The sequence below is a fragment of the Gorilla gorilla genome, chromosome 3, assembly GCF_029281585.2.
Source record: "Gorilla gorilla gorilla isolate KB3781 chromosome 3, NHGRI_mGorGor1-v2.1_pri, whole genome shotgun sequence".
Classification (NCBI taxonomy): Eukaryota; Metazoa; Chordata; class Mammalia; order Primates; family Hominidae; genus Gorilla; species Gorilla gorilla.
The window spans coordinates 99345458-99363305 of NC_073227.2; the positions used below are offsets into that span (position 1 = coordinate 99345458).

Below are 17848 nucleotides of genomic sequence, written 5' to 3' on the forward strand. Positions count from 1 at the left end.
CTTCAGAGCTATGGTAACTAAAACAGCATGGCACTGGTACAAGAACAAACACATAGACCAATGAAACAGAATAGAGAACCCAGAAATAGGACTTCAAACCTACAACAACCTGGTCTTTGACAAAACCTGACAAAAACAAGCAATGGAGAAAGGATTTCCTATTTAATAAATAGTGCTGGGAGAACTGGCTAGCAATATGCAGAGAATTGAAGCTGCACCCCTTCCTTACACCACATAGAAAAATCAACTCAAGATGATTTAAGGACTAAAATGTAAAACCCAAAACTACAAAAACCCTAGAAGAAACTCTAGGTAATACCATTCAGGACACAGACATGGGCAAAGATTTCATAACGATAATGTCAAAAGGAATTGCAACAAAAGCAAAAATTTACAAATGGGATCTAATTAAACTAAGGAACTTCTGCAAGGAAAAGAAACTATCAACAGAATAAACAGCCTACAGAATGGGAGAAAATTTTTGCAATCTATGCATCTGATAAAAGTCTAATATCCAGCATCTATAGGGAACTTAAATAAATTTACAAGGAAAATAAACAACCCCATTAAAGAGTGGGCAAAGGACATGAACAGACACTTCTCCAAAGATGACATACATATGGCCAACAAACATAAAAGGAAGCTCAACATCACTAATCATAGAAAAAGGCAAGTAAAAACCACAGTGAGATACCATCTCATACCAGTCAGAATGGCAATTACTAAAAAGTCAAAAAACAATAGATGCTGGTGAGGTTGTGCAGAAAAAGGAATGCATTTACACTGTTGGTGACACATTCATGTGTATGTTCATTGGACCGCTTTTCACAGTAGCAAAGACATGGATTCAACCTAAATGCCCAGCAATGATAGACTGGATAAAGCAAATGTGGTACATATACACCATGGAATACTATGCAGCCATAAAAAGTGAGATCATGTTCTTGTGGGAACATGGATGGAGCTGGAGGCTATTATCCTTGGCAAACTAATGCAGGAACAGAAAACCAAATACCGCCTGTTCTCATTTATAAGTGGGAGCTAAATGATGAGAACAGTTGGACACATAGAAGGGAGCAACACACATTGGGGCCTTTTGGATGGTGGAGGTTGGAAGGAGGGAGAGCATCAGGAAAAATAAGTAATGGGTACTAGGCTCAATAAGTGGGTGATGAGATAGTCTATACAACAAACTTCCCTGACACAAGTTTACCTATGTAATAAATTTGTGCATGTCCCCAAAAGTTAAAAATAGATAAATATAAATAAAAAATGAAAAGAAAAACAACAACAAAGTGCTGCAGAATATGAGATTTCCCCATCAACACCAGCAGAATATGAGAATTCCTGTTGCTCTGCATCTTCAACGACACTTGGCAAGGTCAAGCTCTTTAATTTTAGTATTCTAATAGCATAGAGGAGTGTCACATTGTAGTTTTCCTTTGTTTGTCCGTAACTTAACAATTAATAATGTTGAGCATCTTTTCAAGTGTTTATTTGCAATTTGTATTTTCTTAGGTGAACTGTTTTTCAAATCTTTTGCCCATTAAATAATTGGATTGTTAGCTTATTGTTGACTTTTGTGAGTTCTCTACATATTTGGGAAATAATTAGGTGACTTGCAAATATGTTCTTCTAGTTTGTGGCCTTTTATTGTCTTAATAATGTCATAGGCACAGAAAAAACTTTTAGTTTTTATACAATCTGTTTTATCAATTGTTGTTTATGCATTGTGCCTTTGGTGTCATAGCTAAGAAATCTTTGGGTAACCCGAGCATACAAATATTTTCTCTTATTTTCATCTAGAAGGTCTGCAGTTTCAATTTTTTTTTTTTTTTGCAACTTTATTTTAGGTTCGGGGCAACTGTGCAGCTTTGTTACATGGGTAAATTATGTATCACAGGGTTTGGTGTACAGATAATTTTGTCACCCAGGTAATGTGCATAGTACCTGGTAAGTAAGTTTTTGATTCTCACCCCACTTTCACCCTTCATCCTCAAGTAGGCCCCAGTGTCTGTTCTCTTCTTTGTGCCCTTGTGTACTCAATGTTTAGCATCCACTTATAAGTGATAATATGAGATATTTGGTTTTCTGTTCCTGCATTAATTCACTTAGGATATTGGCCTCTAGTTCCATCCATGTTGCTGCAAAGGACATGATCTTGTTCATTTTATGGCTGCATAGTATTCCATGGTGTATATGTATCCCATTTTCTTTATCCAGTCCCCTGTTGATGGGCATTTAGGTTGATTCTTGTCTTTGCTCTTGTGAATAGTGCTGCAGTGAAAATATTATGCGTGTGTCTTTATGGTAGAACAATTTATATTCCTTTGGGTATATATCCAGTACTGGGATTGCTAGGTGGAGTGGTAATTCTGTTTTAAGTTCTTTGAGATATCTCCAAATTGCTTTCCACAGTGACTGAACTAGTTTACATTTCCAACAGAAGTATATGAATGTTTTTTTTCTCTGCATCCTCTCTAGCATGTAATTTTTTGACTTTTTAGTAACAGCCATCCTGACTAGTGTGAGAGGACATCTCATTGTGATTTTGATTTGCATTTCTCTAATAATCAGTGCTGTTGAGATTTTTTGTCATATGATTGTTGGCCGCATGTAGGTCTTCTTTTGAAAAGTGTCCGTTCATGTCCTTTGCCCACTTTTGTATGGGGTTGTGTGTTTTTTTCTTGTAAGTTTGTTTAAGTTCCTTATAGATGCCAGATATTAGACCTTTGGTGGTTGTTTGTTTACCTATTGATAGTTTCTTTTGCTATGCAGAAGCCCTTTAGTTTAATTAGATCCAATTTGTCAATTTTTGCTTTTGTTGCAATTGCTTTTGGTAACTTTGTCATGAAATCTTTGCAGTTCCTATATCCAGAATGGTATTGCCTAGGTTTTCTTCCAGGGTTTTTATAGTTTCGGTTTTTACGGTTAAGTAAAATCCATCTTGAGTTGATTTTTGTATGTGGTGTAAGGAAAGGGTTCAATTTCAGTCTTCTGCATGTGGCTAGCCAGTTATCTCAGCACCATTTATTGAAGAGAGAGTCTTTTCCCAATCAATTATTTCCGTCAACCTTACCAAAGATCAGATGGTTGTAGGTATTTGGCTTTATGGGTTTGTAAACCCATTCCATTGGTCTACGTGTCTACTTTTGTAGCAGTATCATGTTGTTTTGGTTACTATAGCACTCTAGTAAGTTCAGAGTCAGGCAGTATAATGCCTTTGGCTTTGTTCTCTTTGTTTAGTATTGCTTTGGCTATTTGGGCTCTTTATTTTTTTGTTTCCATGTGTATTTTAGAATAGTTTTTTTAAGAATAATTTTGTTAAAAATGTCATTGGTAATTTGATAGGAATAGCATTGAATCTGTCAATTGCTTGGGGCAGTATGCCCATTTTAATGATATTGATCCTTTCTATCCATGAGTATGGAATGTTTTTCCATTTGTTTGTGTCATCTCTGATTTCTTTCAGCTGTGTTTTGTAATTTTCTTTGTAGACATCTTTCACCCCCCTGGTTAGCTATGTTCCTAGATATTTTATTTTTTTGTGGTTTTTGTGAATGGGATTGCATTCTTGATTTGGCTGTCAGCTTGGACATAGTTGGTGTATAGAAATGCCACTGATTTTTGTATCCTGAAACTTTTCTGAAGGTGTTTATCTGATCCAGCAGCTTTTGGGCAGAGATTATGGGGTTTTCTAGATATAAAATCCTATAGTCTGTGAAAAGAGATAGTTTAACTTCCTTTCTTCTTATTTTAATGGTTTTAATTTTGTTTCCTTGCCTGATTGCTGTAACTAGGGCACTATGTTGAATAGGAGTGGTAAGAATAGGTATTCTTGTCTTGTTACAGTTCACAAGGGGAATGCTTGTGAACAGTTTTTGCCTGTTCAGTATGATGTTAGCTAGTGGTTTGTCATAGATGGCTCTTATTATTTTAAGGTACGTTCTTTCAATGCCATTTTGTTGATGGTTATTATGTTTAGAGATGTTGAATTTCATCAAAAGCTGCTTCTGCATTGAGATAATCGTGTAGCTTTTGTTTTTAGTACTGTTTCAGTGATGAATGACATTTCTTGATTTGTATATGTTGAACCAACCTTGCATCCCAGGAATAAAGCCTACTTAATCATAGTAGATTAGCTTTTTGTTGTGCTGCTGGATTTTGTTTGCTAGTATTTTGTTGGGGATTTTTGTGTCTATGTTCATCAGTGATATTGGCTGAAGTTTTCTTTTTTGGTTTTATCTCTGCCAGATTTTGGTATCAGAATGTTTCTGGCCTCAAAGAATGAGTCAGGAAGTCTTCCTCCATTTCTTTTTTTTTTTTTTTTGGAATTATTACAATAGGAGTGGTTTCCAGCTCATCTTTATATGTCTGGTAGTCTTTGGGTGTGAATCTGTCTGGTCAAGGGGTTTTTCTGGCTGGTAGGCTTTTTATTACTCTTCATTTTTGAAACTCGTTATTGGTCTGTTCAGAGTTTTAATTTCTTCCTAGTTCAATGTTGGCAGGTTATGTTTCCAGGAATCCATCCATTTCTTTTAGGTTTTCTAGCTTGTGTGCATTGAGTTGTTCATAACAGTCTCTGAGGTTTTTTTTTTTTTTTTTTTTTTCTCTTGGTTCGTGGTAATTTTTAGGTTTTGAAGGGAAGGCGAGGGTTAAAGATATGTACAGAGAGAGGGTGGCTCAAACAGCAACACAGGTATATTGCAGAAACCTGCAGAAGTGGAGGACCGGGTTAAGGCCAGAGCCACCACTGCTTACAGGCTGTACTTGTAGGTATGGGTGGGAGGAGTCTGGCCATATGGTTTGCTGCCCGTCGGGATGTTGATAAGATGTTCCCATGTTGAGGCAGTTCTGGCCCTTGTTCCAGCAGAATGTGGTGTTCCTTGCACTTTCTCCCAGCAGAATATGATAGGGATGTTTCTTTAGTTGGGCCTTTGCCTAGCAGGATGTCATAGGGATGTTTCTTTAGTTGAGCCTTTGCCTTTAGCTGGGCCTTTGCCTGCCTTGTGGTCAGGTGATTAGGCAGGCTGTTTCTCATGGCCCGAACCCACATGAAATGTTTCACTTTGACCAAGGTCTGCAGAAAAGCAGGGAGCTTACATAACAATGCAGTTTGGACTAACGGTAATGTCCCCTTGTCGTTTCTAGTCATGTTTATTTGGATTGTTTTTTCTTTCTTAGTCCAGCTAGCAGTCTATCAAGCTATTTATTCTTTAACATAACCAAGCTTTGGTTTTGTTGATTTCAGCACAGAAGACTTCTGTGAGCAAATCTATGAGATTGTTTTCCTTGCACACCAAGCAAGCAGTCAGTTCTGCAGTGAACACCAGCTAGATGTACTCCAATTCAATTCTGACACTATTTACCTGAAGATAACATTAGTCATAAGCCCTCAGCCCCTGGAACTTCTGATCAACCAGCTTCAAGTTGTCATTTCCACTTTGGGTTAAATTACTTTGCTAGGGAAGCTCACAGAGCTCAAGGAAACTTACGTTTACTGGTTTATTATAAAAAAATATTCCAAATCATACAGATGAAGAGATGCATAGGGTGAGGCATGTGGGAAGGGGCATAGAGTTTCCATGCCCTTTCTAGGTGCACCATCTTCCAGGAACCTCTGTGTGTTCAGCATTCCACACACTCTCCCAACCCTGTCTTCTAGGGCCTTTTTATAGAGACTTCTTTACATAGGCTTGATTGACAACCATGTAGAAATGTGATTAGACAAAAAGGGTATCATCTTATGCTAATAGACTGAGTGGGGAAACCCAGCAAGGTTTGTATGTTCAGATTTTTCTTGGCCTCTCTGTGCAGCATTCCTTCCTCCAGGGTATGGGGCAGAATTTGTTCTGAAATGTGAAACTTAGGACCTACAATCAGAAAGACAGGGGAAGATTAGTGTCTTGCCTTGGGTTGGTGAAAGGAAGGCAAGGGAAGGTCAGAGAGAGAGATTTTGTTTTCTGAGGTCTGCTTCTTAGGCCTAAAGTGCACCGTTATAATAAAGACTGTAACAAGGCCTATAGAGTTTGTGAGCCAGGGATTGTGGACAAAACCATATATATAAAATATCACACATTGCTTTAGTTGCATACCACAAATTTTGATGTCTGTGTTTACATTTCTATTAAAGCCAAATATTTTTTATTGTTACTATTTTTAAAAAGTTTTAATTGATCATTATTTGAGCATTTTAAAAAACTTTTATTCTAGGTTCAGGGGTCCATGTGCAGGTTTATTATATATGTAAACTTGTGTCACAGGGGTTTGGTGTACAGATTATTTCATCACTCAAGTACTAGGCCTACTACCCAATAGTTATTTGTTTTCTGATCCTCTCCCTTTTCCCGTGCTCCACCTTTGGGTAGGTCCCCGTGTCTGTTGTTCCCCTCTTTGTATCCATGTGTACTCGTCATTTAGCTCCCACTTGTAAGTGAGAACATGCAGTATTTGGTTTTCTGTTTCTGTGTTAGTTTGCTAAGGATAATGGCTCAATTCATGTTCCTGCAAATGACATGATCTCATTATTTTTTATGAACGCCAAGTATTTTATAATTTCCCTTTTTAACTTCTCATTTGATCCACAGATTATTCAGAAGAGTGTTATTTAATTTCCAAATATTATGGCATTTTCAGATTGTTATCATTAATTTCTAATTCAATTACATTATAGTCAGAGTACATTGTATAATTTTAATAATTTTAAGTTTAGGCTTGCTTTGTTGGGTTGAGTATTCTACAATGTCAATTATGTCAAGATGGTTGATTGTGTTGTTTAAGGCTTATATACTCATTATTTTGTGTCTACTTAATCTATTAATTTGTTAAAATAAAGTGTTGAAATCTGCAACTATAATTCTGGATTTGTCTCCTTATGGCGTTTTTCAGCTTTGCTTTATGTGTTTTGAATCCCTGTTATTTAGAGCATATATAATTAGGATTACTCTGCCTTAATTGTCACATTTGACATTTTGAAATATTTATTTTAAATTCTGTAATATCGCTTTTTCTGAAGTGTATTTTTCCTGATATTAATATAGCTACTTCAGTTTCCTTTTGATTAGTATATGAATTTTTTCTAATTTTTAAAATCTTTTTATTTTTAATCTGAATCTTTATATTTTAAGTGAATTTCTTGTGAACAATATATGGTTTAGTCATGTTTTTTATTCAGTTAAAAAATGTTTGCTTTTTATTGGAAACTTTAGATAATTTACATGTAATATAGTTATTAGTATAGTTCAGGCTAGGTTTACTATTTTCTTATTTGTTCTATTTTTGACCTATATTTTCTCTTCTTCTCTTTACTCTTTTTCTGCTTCTATTTGAGTTAGTCTGAATATTTTACAATTTTTGTCTTTAGCAATACTTCTGGATTTTTAACAAAATATCTGTCTTATTTCATTTCACTAAATGAAATCTACATTATTATAATCTACTTTATTATCTATAATAATCTACATTCATATAAATTACATACTTCCATTTCCTCCTTCCAATCTTTTGTTCTATTGTTAGCACAAACTTTTTCTTACATGTTATAAACCTCAAAATACTATCACTTATCTTTTTTAAAAAAACTTTAAAATGACAAAAATATCTGTTATATTTACCACATATTTACCATTTTGGCACTCTTAAATTTCTCTTTGTGTATTGAAATTTCCAGATGGGTTTATTTTCCTTCAGCTAGAATAATTACTTTTAATATTTCTTTAATGGAAGTCTGATGCCAAAAAATTGAAGATTTGATTTTTCTTAAAAAAATGCTTCCTTTGCCTTCATTTTTGAAGATTTTTTTTCCAGATGTAAAATTTTAGTTTTATCATTTTTTTCTTTCATTACTTTAAAGAGGTCATTGCATTGTCTTTTCAAGTGCATGACTGTTGGTGTTTGAGGTTATTCTTATCTTTGTTTCCCTGTTGTGTGTAACATGCTTTTTTTCCCCCACTGGCTGGTTTTTCAATTTTCTCTGTATTAGTAGTTTGAGCAATCAGATTATGATGCTCCTTAGTATAGTTTTATTTGTGTTTGTACTGCTTTTATTTAAAATCTTAAAATTGAAGGTATATAATTTTCATCAAATTTTGAAAAATTTTGACAATTATGTTTTTAAATATTTTGTTTCCTCTATTCTGATAGTCGCTACACTAGATAGAAAGTGATAGACACAAAGAAATATATATAATATGCTGTGATATACTGCTTGTTTTCAGAAATAAAAAAGTAAAAAAGCAATAATTTTGATATTGCAGTATGATTCTTGCAAATTGCTTTACCTATATTTAATATAATACTTAAAGAAATTGTAAAAATAAGTCCATTTACTCGATTAGTTCATGATCTAATTGAGGGTGATTGACACAAAAGAAATAGCAATAATGTGTTGTGATAAATTCTTTAATGGAGGTTTTCATTGTGCACTATGTAGCAAAAACAAAACTAAATGTCATGTATTGGGGTTGCTGGTCAGAGAAGGGTGGTGACATTTCAGCTGGGTATTAAAGTATGAAAATAAGTGTACTAGTTAGAGAAATGGGGAAGAGAGATATGTTATATGGAGAGAAGAGCATTTTTGTAATGCTCAGAGGTTTAAACAAGCCTTATTTTTTCGAGGAAATGATGAGCCATTTACTGTTGCAGAAGCTGAAAAGCAAGAGTTTGTGAAGAAAGAAGTGTTAAATAAGCAGGTTTGCTGCAGACTGTGAAGGTCCTTGAGTGCTACATTAACAAATTTGGATTTTGAAATAAAAGTAGTATACTGTGGTTCCTCTATATGGTGATTTATTTTATATGATATTAGGAGAATGGTGACTCAAGCAAAGTAGCAAGTAATAGTGGTATTTTAGCAACTTTGATACTGAAGTAGTTACAGGGGCACTCTCTTGTTTCCAATTTTTCAAATCTGTCTTAATTTTTACAAACAAATAAGTATGCAGTAGGCTTTCATTTACATGCTTTTATGGTCACCTAAGTGAGGAACTGTGACAGATAAGCTTAGAGAACTGCCTTAGTCTTACTCACATGGGACAGAATTCTGTCTTGGCCTTTTGAGTTTGAGATGTTTGGAATGTTGGTGACGTTTTTTAGTTCAATGATTTAATTTACTGAGCTAGGAAGGAAATATCTGAAACTGGCATGAATTCTTGCCAAAAGATTACCTAGGGAAATATTAGATTTCCTGAATCCAGTCTCTATCCCTTTTAAACAGATAATTTAGAGGAGAATAAAAAATATTGAAAATTAATGGCAATTTTGAAATAGAATATTTTGTCAAAATCAAATTCATTTCATTAAATGCTTGAGAAGAATGCAATGAGTAAATGAGGTATGAATAACTGTAAGATGGGACAATTACCACCTCAGAAACAATATATTTGTAAAGTTAATTCCTCTCGAACATGAACAATCCCCTTACACTTGACCCCTTGCTATTGCCTCTTCCATGCTTGAACTCTCCTTGAACTTTGAAGATCCATCTTGAGAGTATGATACGGCCATCTCTTTTGCATCTGGTTATTTTAGCTCCAATTTGCAGCCCTAAAATGGCAATTATGGTGATATATTGCTCAAGTCACCCGACATGGATTAGTATCGGGATCAGCACATTTGAGCACAGGAGTAGTGAATGGAGACTGCAGCTATGATTTTAAATGACTTGATTAATTCTGAAACAACATTTCAGAGTCCATTAGGTCCAGCAGGTGTTGGGGTGCAGACTATGCTTTTTCCCTAAGCAGCATATTTGATTAAAGTGCCAAAGTATTTTGGATTCATACATTATCTTTCCCAGAATAGTTTCCTTTCACTCTGTTAAATTTCCTAAACAGCCACCACTCCTCCTGAAAGAGATCTTCTTTCTGTTTTGTCTCTACTCAAGTTCTCTTGTGTCAGTTACTGACTGCCAGCTCTGTTTGAGCAACCTGAACAATGTGTTCTGTTCTTGTTCAAGAAGGCATTTACATGACAGAACTCCAAGTACCCCACCGCTAAAAGCTCCTGCTGACTCAGGTCAAAATAAGGCCAATTGTGCCGTTTATCCTAAGGGCCATTTTATCAGCAACTTGCGTCAAGGTTAGAAATGTGTCTGGTTAATGCCTTGGCTCAATGCTTTCTTTAACTACGAAATATACATGTATATGACATTGGCATCTCCCGTCCTCCCTCCATCCCATCTGGGTGTCCCTGCTCTAATAAAATGTGTAGGGCTGGGTTTTTTATTTAAGTTCTTTAGGGTTTTAAATTCCTAGATTCTTTGTTGATTTCCATGTATTCTAAAGTGATTTCTTTTAAAAATTCTTACAATGAGCCATGCATGCTTCATTACTCTCAGTTCTTTTCTTTACAACATAAAGAACATAACAATGGGTCTATAGTACAACATTTATAGAGAGATCGTAAAATGTGGTATACCATGAATTGTTCTGTCATCTGTTCCCCTGGTATAATGTACCTGTCTCTATTATAGTACAAATCAACATGTATTCTATCTATTTGTGTGTTACCACATTTGTCTTCCTTAGGAGTCACATCTTATTCTTCTATCTTTATGCCTATCATATATTTATCCGTCTATCCGTTCATCCATCCATCCACCATTCCATCCACTCAGCCACTTATCTATTCATCTATTTAACATATTTAGAGCCTCCTGTTATTATTATTACTATTATTATTGTTATTTAGATAATCAATATTTTTAATTACATTGAATTAGTATGTTCTGGGAAGCCAAACAAAGAACAATAAAATATTTTGTCCCCGCTATCCTGATGGTTGCTGGATTAGACGGAAAATGACAGATACAAAGAAATATCTATAATATGCTGCAGATAATACTGCCTTTAGTCCATGCAAGTAATGCTGCCATTATAAATATATAACATAATGAGAACATAAAAAGTGTATAAAAATTTTGCAGAAATAGGAGGCAGGGCTAGGCACGGTGGCTCATGCCTGTAATCCCAGCACTTCGGGAGGCTGAGGCACGTGGATCACCTGAGCTCAGGAGTTAGAGACCAGTCTGGGAAACATGGCAAAACCCTTTCTCTGGATATGGTGGCATGTCCCTATAGAACTGTAGTTCCAGCTTCTCTAGAGGCTGGGGTGGCAGGATGACTGGAGCCCAGAAGGCAGAGGTTGCATGCAGTGATCCAAGATCATGCCACTGCACTGCAGCCTGGGTGGGAGGGAAGGAAGGAAGAGAGAGAGAGAAAGAGAGAAGAAAGAAAAGAAAGAGAAAGAAAGAGAAAGAAAGAAAGAGAAAGAAAGAAAAAAAAAGAAAAAGAAAGAAAAGGGAAGGGAAGGGAGAAAGGGAAAGAGAGAAAGAAAGGAAAAGAAATAGGAAGCTGGACACTTGGGCACTAGAATCAGCTTTATCACTACTGGTTGAGTAACTTGAGGAAGTCACCTAATCTCTCTGTGTGAGCTTTTTCATCATTAAAACATAGATGAAACTACTTATTCCACCCAATTGATGGGGATGTTGAAAGGCTGAATAAAAGAATATAAATGAAAGTATTTTGAAAACCATACAACGATATATGTTGAGATGATGGTGAAGATGATCATTGAAAGTATATGGTTACGTTTCAGATGTGGTGTGCCTGGGAATAATGTCACCAATAGCATAAGAATTAATGTCTACTGTGATGCTGAAATAAATAAACTGGTAAAACTACTCTGCTGTCTAAATCCCCAAGTTACAAATTTACAGGTACATTTGATATACTGACTGATACAAATTTCCTTTGCAAGAAATAGTACCAAGTTTAGCAGTAACAGCAGTAACAGTTCAAATTTTTCTGTTTGTTTTTTTTTTTTCTTTGATAGAGTCTTGTTCTGTCACCCAGACTGGAGTGCAATGGTGCAATCTCAGTTCACTGCAACCTCTGCCTTCCGGGTTCAAGCTATTCTCCTGCCTCAGCCTCCCGAGTAGTTGGGATTATAGGCACCCACCACAATGCCTGGCTAATTTTTGTATTTTTAGTAGAGGTGGGGCTTCACCATGTTGGTCCAGCTGGTCTCGAACTCCTGACCTCAGGTGATCAGCTCACCTCAGCCTCCCAAAGTGCTGGGATTACAGTTGTGAGCCACCATTCCTGGCCCAGATTTTTCTGCTTTAATAAATGGAGTATATTATAAAGATAGAATACAGATTATTTTAATGTTGAATGAACTTAAGTTACCTAATAATTTTCTATACTGGTTTAAAAATTGATATAATTTTATAGAACTGCTCATATTACAGTTCTTTAATATATGAGCTTAGAAATTGAAAGTTTCTCTATTCCTTTCATCTCTTTCTCCTTGCAAATTTTGAAACAACTGAGAGATAGGATATAGGGATCAGACAAATAGAAATCCTTATTACTCACAACAGCTTGAATTAGTGAATATCGCTTTAAATTTATGTCCAGAGAGGGCTTGCTAATATATCACTTAATATGAACCTTTCCTGTCTCCCAGAGCTGCCGGCTTCCCCTTGAAGGAATAGGAGTAGACCTGCTGAACTATCACATGAGAGAAGAGGCCCAAAAGCTTGCATACTACAGTCAAGCTGGCCCTTAAAGAGATGGACCTAGAAGATGCTGAGCCAGATGTACTCAATTACTTCTCCAAAATTCATCAATTAGATAAGACACTCTTCCCATGAAAGGAGGTAGCTGGGGGAGAGGCTGAAGTAATCCTTCCATGCTTTGTTTCCTAGGGAATAGAGTGGACATTTCCTGCTCAAGGTGGAAAATTGTGTAGTAATAAATGTCCTCAATACATAATTATCATCTATTACCCAGTGGGCAAATTCCATCACTGCAGAGACCCAGACTGCAATACTAGAGGTAGCCAATATCTACACAACTCTCTGAGGAAGAGAAAAGGGCCTTGCTCTTCTATGTTTCTCCTGTAACCCCTATGGTACTCATATAGCAGACCCAAAAGAGTGCCAGTATAAGAAAATCATGAAGTTGCTCAAAAATCAGTCTTACTCTTTTGGTCAGGCTTTTTTCTTCTTTCTTCTTACATTCTGAAAAACCAAGATTATTGATTTCAAATGGCAGATGATCAGGTACTTTCAATGTGTTAACAGATGTCAGTAGTAAATTGTTCAATCACTGTTGAAGTGGATGAAGAATAACAACATTTTTTAGTACATGATATTTTGTAAATGTCATCATTTTGGCCTTGTGTTACTTTTCTAGGTAACACTTGGGTAGAAAAAACAGCTAATTGAATTTTATAAACCTGGTTGAACATCTATTGTGTTCAAGCCATTATGCCGAGTGCTGTGAAAAATGCAAAAAGACTAAGACATACATAGTTCCTACATATATATATGAACAATTTCATCCATAGGCATTTATATTCTGGTAGAAATATACTGAAGAAAATTCCAATACTGGGAAAGCAAAGATAGAATACAAAGTCCTAAGTAAAACAGAACAAACCCTGAACTGCCTAGATTAAAAATAATGGAAAGGAGACGGAAAAAAAAAAAAAAAGGAAAGGAGACGGTAGTTCTAAAGACATGTATTCCAGCTGGTGGGAGGTATATCTGAACAGATTGAACCACAGAATCCACCAAAGTATTATACAGCTGAACAATAGCACAAAGCCCTAAGAGCCAGAGAGGGAGCTTTGAATAGCTCAGCCAATCTTTCACTTTGAATGGATAGCATTGAGCAGAAGCTTCTTGGGCCTTGGCGCGGAGTGTGGGAGGAAAGAGGACATATTATTAATATCTTATCCCTGAGCTTTAAAATGGGAACAATGGGCTGCTTATTCAAACTGAATTGAGATGACTAACCTGTTCCAAATAGGCAAGAAACTCTTAATTTTAAACCTAACCATCTTAATGCCACAGAGTTTCCACAAATGGAATTACTTTGCAGAATAGCACACTGTCATTTCTTAATTTTTAAAGAAGTTTCTTTAAACAAAACTAAAGCTCATGTCAACGCACAGTTTAGAAGAGAGACTTATGTCCTAGTGAAATTGCCAAACAGGACTCAAGCCTCCCTTGAAGATGACAATAGAGAAATAAATATATGCTAATTAAGTTTCTTATTTGTGCACTTTGCAAAGTGTCAGCTCCCATCTCATCGTAGAATTATAGAATTCTTAAAGTTAGAAATGTTTTTTCAAATAATCCAAGAATAATCTCCCACTTATTTCAGTAATGTCTTCTCCTAAAGCATCCCTCATAGTCATAGGAAGCACATTTACCTCCTGAGGAAGCCACAGTTTGGCACTTTTTATGATTAAAAAGTTCTTTTTTTAATGGTGAGACAAAATCTACTACCTTACAACTTCTATCACTAATCCTGTTTCTGACCTTTAGACAAAGACAGACCAAATCTACATTTATTCTTTGCATGACATATTTTCCAGGAGGGTATCTTAGAAATAATGTTTCTGTCTGTTTTATTTAATTACCAGTGATGTCCCATCCTAGTGCCACACACTCTTTTGAATCTTTTCCGCATCTCCTTTCCCATACAACATTGTTGCAGGGTGACTGCGGGGCATAAACAAGTGTTGGGCATTGCATGAACAGATGGATGCGTAGTTTTAAGGTTTGAGAGAGGTTCAGAGGAAAAGCTATCTGTTGTAAATAGGGATGCTTTGCAGACCACTACTTTATGCAGTTTGCCCACTAAACAATTTCTGAGTGGGCAAGAAAAACTGGGAGCCCATTTTCTTAGCATTTAGTGGTGAATTTTATGTGGTTATATGTGTGTATCTTGGACCTTATCTTTATAGATGAAAGCAGGAAAAACATATTTCTCTGTAGAAAATTGCTTTATTCCGGGTTAATTTGTCTAAATTTTGTGTGATTATTCATTGTGCAGGGTAATTTCTCATTTGTCCGTTGTTCTTATTTTTCTTGAATCGGTATTGCCTAAGGCACTACAAATTGTTGAGGTGCAAATACCAATTATTACTCAGAAATGACCATCTAGTTATCTTCAAGAAACACAAGCTTTGACTTGAATTATTTTATCATTTGAAACTCTATTTCCCTATGAGTTTTAAGTGGTAGCAGGGTTATTCAGGCAAAAAAATTAAGGATTTCCTTAACGTCTAATTTTAAGGAAGGGGTTTATAAAAGAAAGTGAATGGTTGTTCTAATTAGCTAGGAAAACTTATACATTGTAGGTTAATATAGGAGTGATTGCCAGGGATATGGAGTGGAGTGCTGAGTCTATGTGAGGACCCTAAGGAGGTGGTGCATGGGGCACTGTGTTTTAAGAGGACTATCCTTCATTAGATCTTCTGCAACTCACATTTTCCTCAAACACCAGCAACTTGTTAACATGCTTTGCCTGAGAAAATGAGTAACGAAATCTTCACACCCTTTTAAGACTGGAGAGTAGGCAGACTTCATGCCTTGATGCACCACAGAGGGACCCTCTTTTCAAGTTTGCACAGAACTCTTCTGGTGCCTCCCCCACCATTCTTTCCAACCTCCAGCCCTTTGAGACACCAGCCTGACACTAGTTGTGTCTATAATGAATGAGGAGGAGTGGCAACATCCCATTCCCTGTCACAGACCTGAAAAATTCCATTGAAATATTTTATCTGAAGCAGAATCTGACCTCAGGCATACAATATCGTTTGTTCACATTTCTCACTCTGCTCACCACTGAAGTGGTGAATTTTAACACAAGAAGCTCAAGAAAGATGTGCAAAATAGGGCATAGGGATATACAAATCCTTATTTTATTAACACTGTAAATTCTACTTCCTCAGAATTTCCAATTTTTCCCTGCCTAGCAGCATAAAGACAGTTAAAGGGACTTTTGGTGACATTCCCCTTGTTTAATGAAGCTTGGATTTATGGGCAAGTGCCTTGAACTGCTGTTATTATCTGCCTGAGTGAATAAGGGTTGAGGGTCCAGATCTATGCAAAGAGTTTTACTGCAAATAGGCACATTGATCATTCATAATCAGAACTACCAGGTCAGCAGTGCTGCAGTGCCAGCAGGCTCTGAAAAAGCTGACCAAGGGAGCAGTAGTGCTCACAGGTTAATGTAATATTCAGGCAGAATAAGATCTTTCTTATATACTCATCTCTTTGCTTTTTTTCTGGCATAGTGGGAGTGAGAGCTAAAACACATTTGAACTATATCTCATATAACCAATCGCAGAGCCATCCTCTGTTCATCTGAGGGTTCTACCTGTTTCCAGAGCCTTACTTCTTTTAGAAGTGTGTTTCTTCTGCGTAAAAGTTTGGGCTTTAGATCTGCCATTGCCATACTATTTAGGGTATTATGAAACTGCTTTGTTGTAAATATATTATCTTCTGATTCCCGATGTTATCTCACATGAGAGGTCACATTTAGAAGAGAGCAATTACAAGACATCACTATTTGAAGCTTCAGGGTGAATGTTGTACCAAATGTTTGTTTCTTCATCATTCCCTGGGCTAATAAGTATTAAAATATATATTTGAATACATCAACATCTTATTTAAAAATTTAGCTTTGTGTAAATTACTGTATTTACAAAAACCTGATGAAAATATTACTATCATGATCCATTAGAGTGGTATTCATTTCACATCAGCATCTTTGTGTGTATTGTACTGTGGATGCAATCATTTGGGGACAATTGAAAAGGTGAGTGCCTTCTTCTAGGTGTACAAATTTTGCAGAGCTAGAAATAAATATGTTTTAGGTTTTCTGCTTCCCAATTCTTCTTAAAAGAGTCACAAACGTAAGGAGGTATTAATCACTGAAGGGCACAGTGATACTTCTAGGAATGTAAAATTTTAGCAGAGTCTCAAATCTAAGAGGAGGATTTTGAGATTAATAGCATATGCTGAGAGCACCAGAAACCTAATTTGATATCCTATGTTCATACAGCAAAATGGTGTTGCTAGCCCATTGTGAATTGGATGTGCTTTGTGAATTATTTTCCTATTGGTGATGAATTTGCAGTGATATATCTGCATACAATCATTCAATTGACCTTGTTACCAATGACAAGCATATGTCAGATGGTTGGCAAGGGTGGGAGTTTACTGTCATTTGAATGATGATTCCAGGAGCTTGTTAGTATGATCGCCTAATCAGCTATGCTAAGTGAGCACAGGGTACATCAAAGGGTTAAGAAGAAAAATGTGACCAGTTCATTAATCACTTCTTCAGAGACCTGATTCAGGAAATCGTTGGAATTCAACTGAGGGCATGATTCTCCCACCTTGTGTTGAGAAATGAGACAGAATTCTTACTCTAAAACAACCAAATATGTACATTTATATATGGAAGTAGTTTTAGATTTTTTGCCATGTTGTCAAATAAACTTTACGATCATCCTAAAATCATCAAATCCCAACAGGCTTTGATTATTGATTTGTAATAGCTAAATACTTAGTCAATATTTAAGGTAATGGTGATTTGATTTAAACTATTATTTGGGAAAATTTGAATCCTAGAGCTTTATAAATTAAAGGGACTTGATTTAACAACTCAATAGCTAAGTTATCTTGAGGCTCAGGAAAGTTAAATGACAGTCCTGAGGCCATTCTGCTGGAGATCTGAGATTTAATCCTTGGGACTCCTAGTTTTTAGCTCAGTGTTCCTCACTTTATGCTCTGTAGTAATTTGCATCCTTCAGTTTTGCACACATGAATATGAGTTTCTGATGTCAAAAAATGTGAAGAATAAAACCATTCTGGTAACCATGGTAATTTTATATGAGACTTCTATTCTTTTTTACTGTCTTTTCATTTGTTTGGCTAGTAAGCTTTTTAAAAACATTTTCCAATACATTCAACACAAACTGCACTTTTAAAAATATTGTATTTGAGAATTATTTTATACTTATAGAAAGGTCACAAGAATAA

At 35.9% G+C, this 17848-nt stretch overlaps 1 long non-coding RNA gene across 2 annotated transcripts in view; it reads left to right on the forward strand.

Moving 5' to 3' along the window:
* Nucleotides 1-17848, forward strand: part of LOC101129396 (uncharacterized) — a 363952-nt gene that overhangs the window by 134632 nt on the left and 211472 nt on the right. Inside the window, exons 6-7 of one of the 2 annotated variants that reach the window (XR_010133402.1) lie at nucleotides 11596-11716; nucleotides 12469-13472. The exons of the other annotated variant lie outside the window; for it this stretch is intronic. This is a non-coding gene — a long non-coding RNA (uncharacterized lncRNA). Of the gene's footprint in view, nucleotides 1-11595; nucleotides 11717-12468; nucleotides 13473-17848 lie in introns of those variants that run through there. 2 annotated transcript variants of the gene reach the window in all.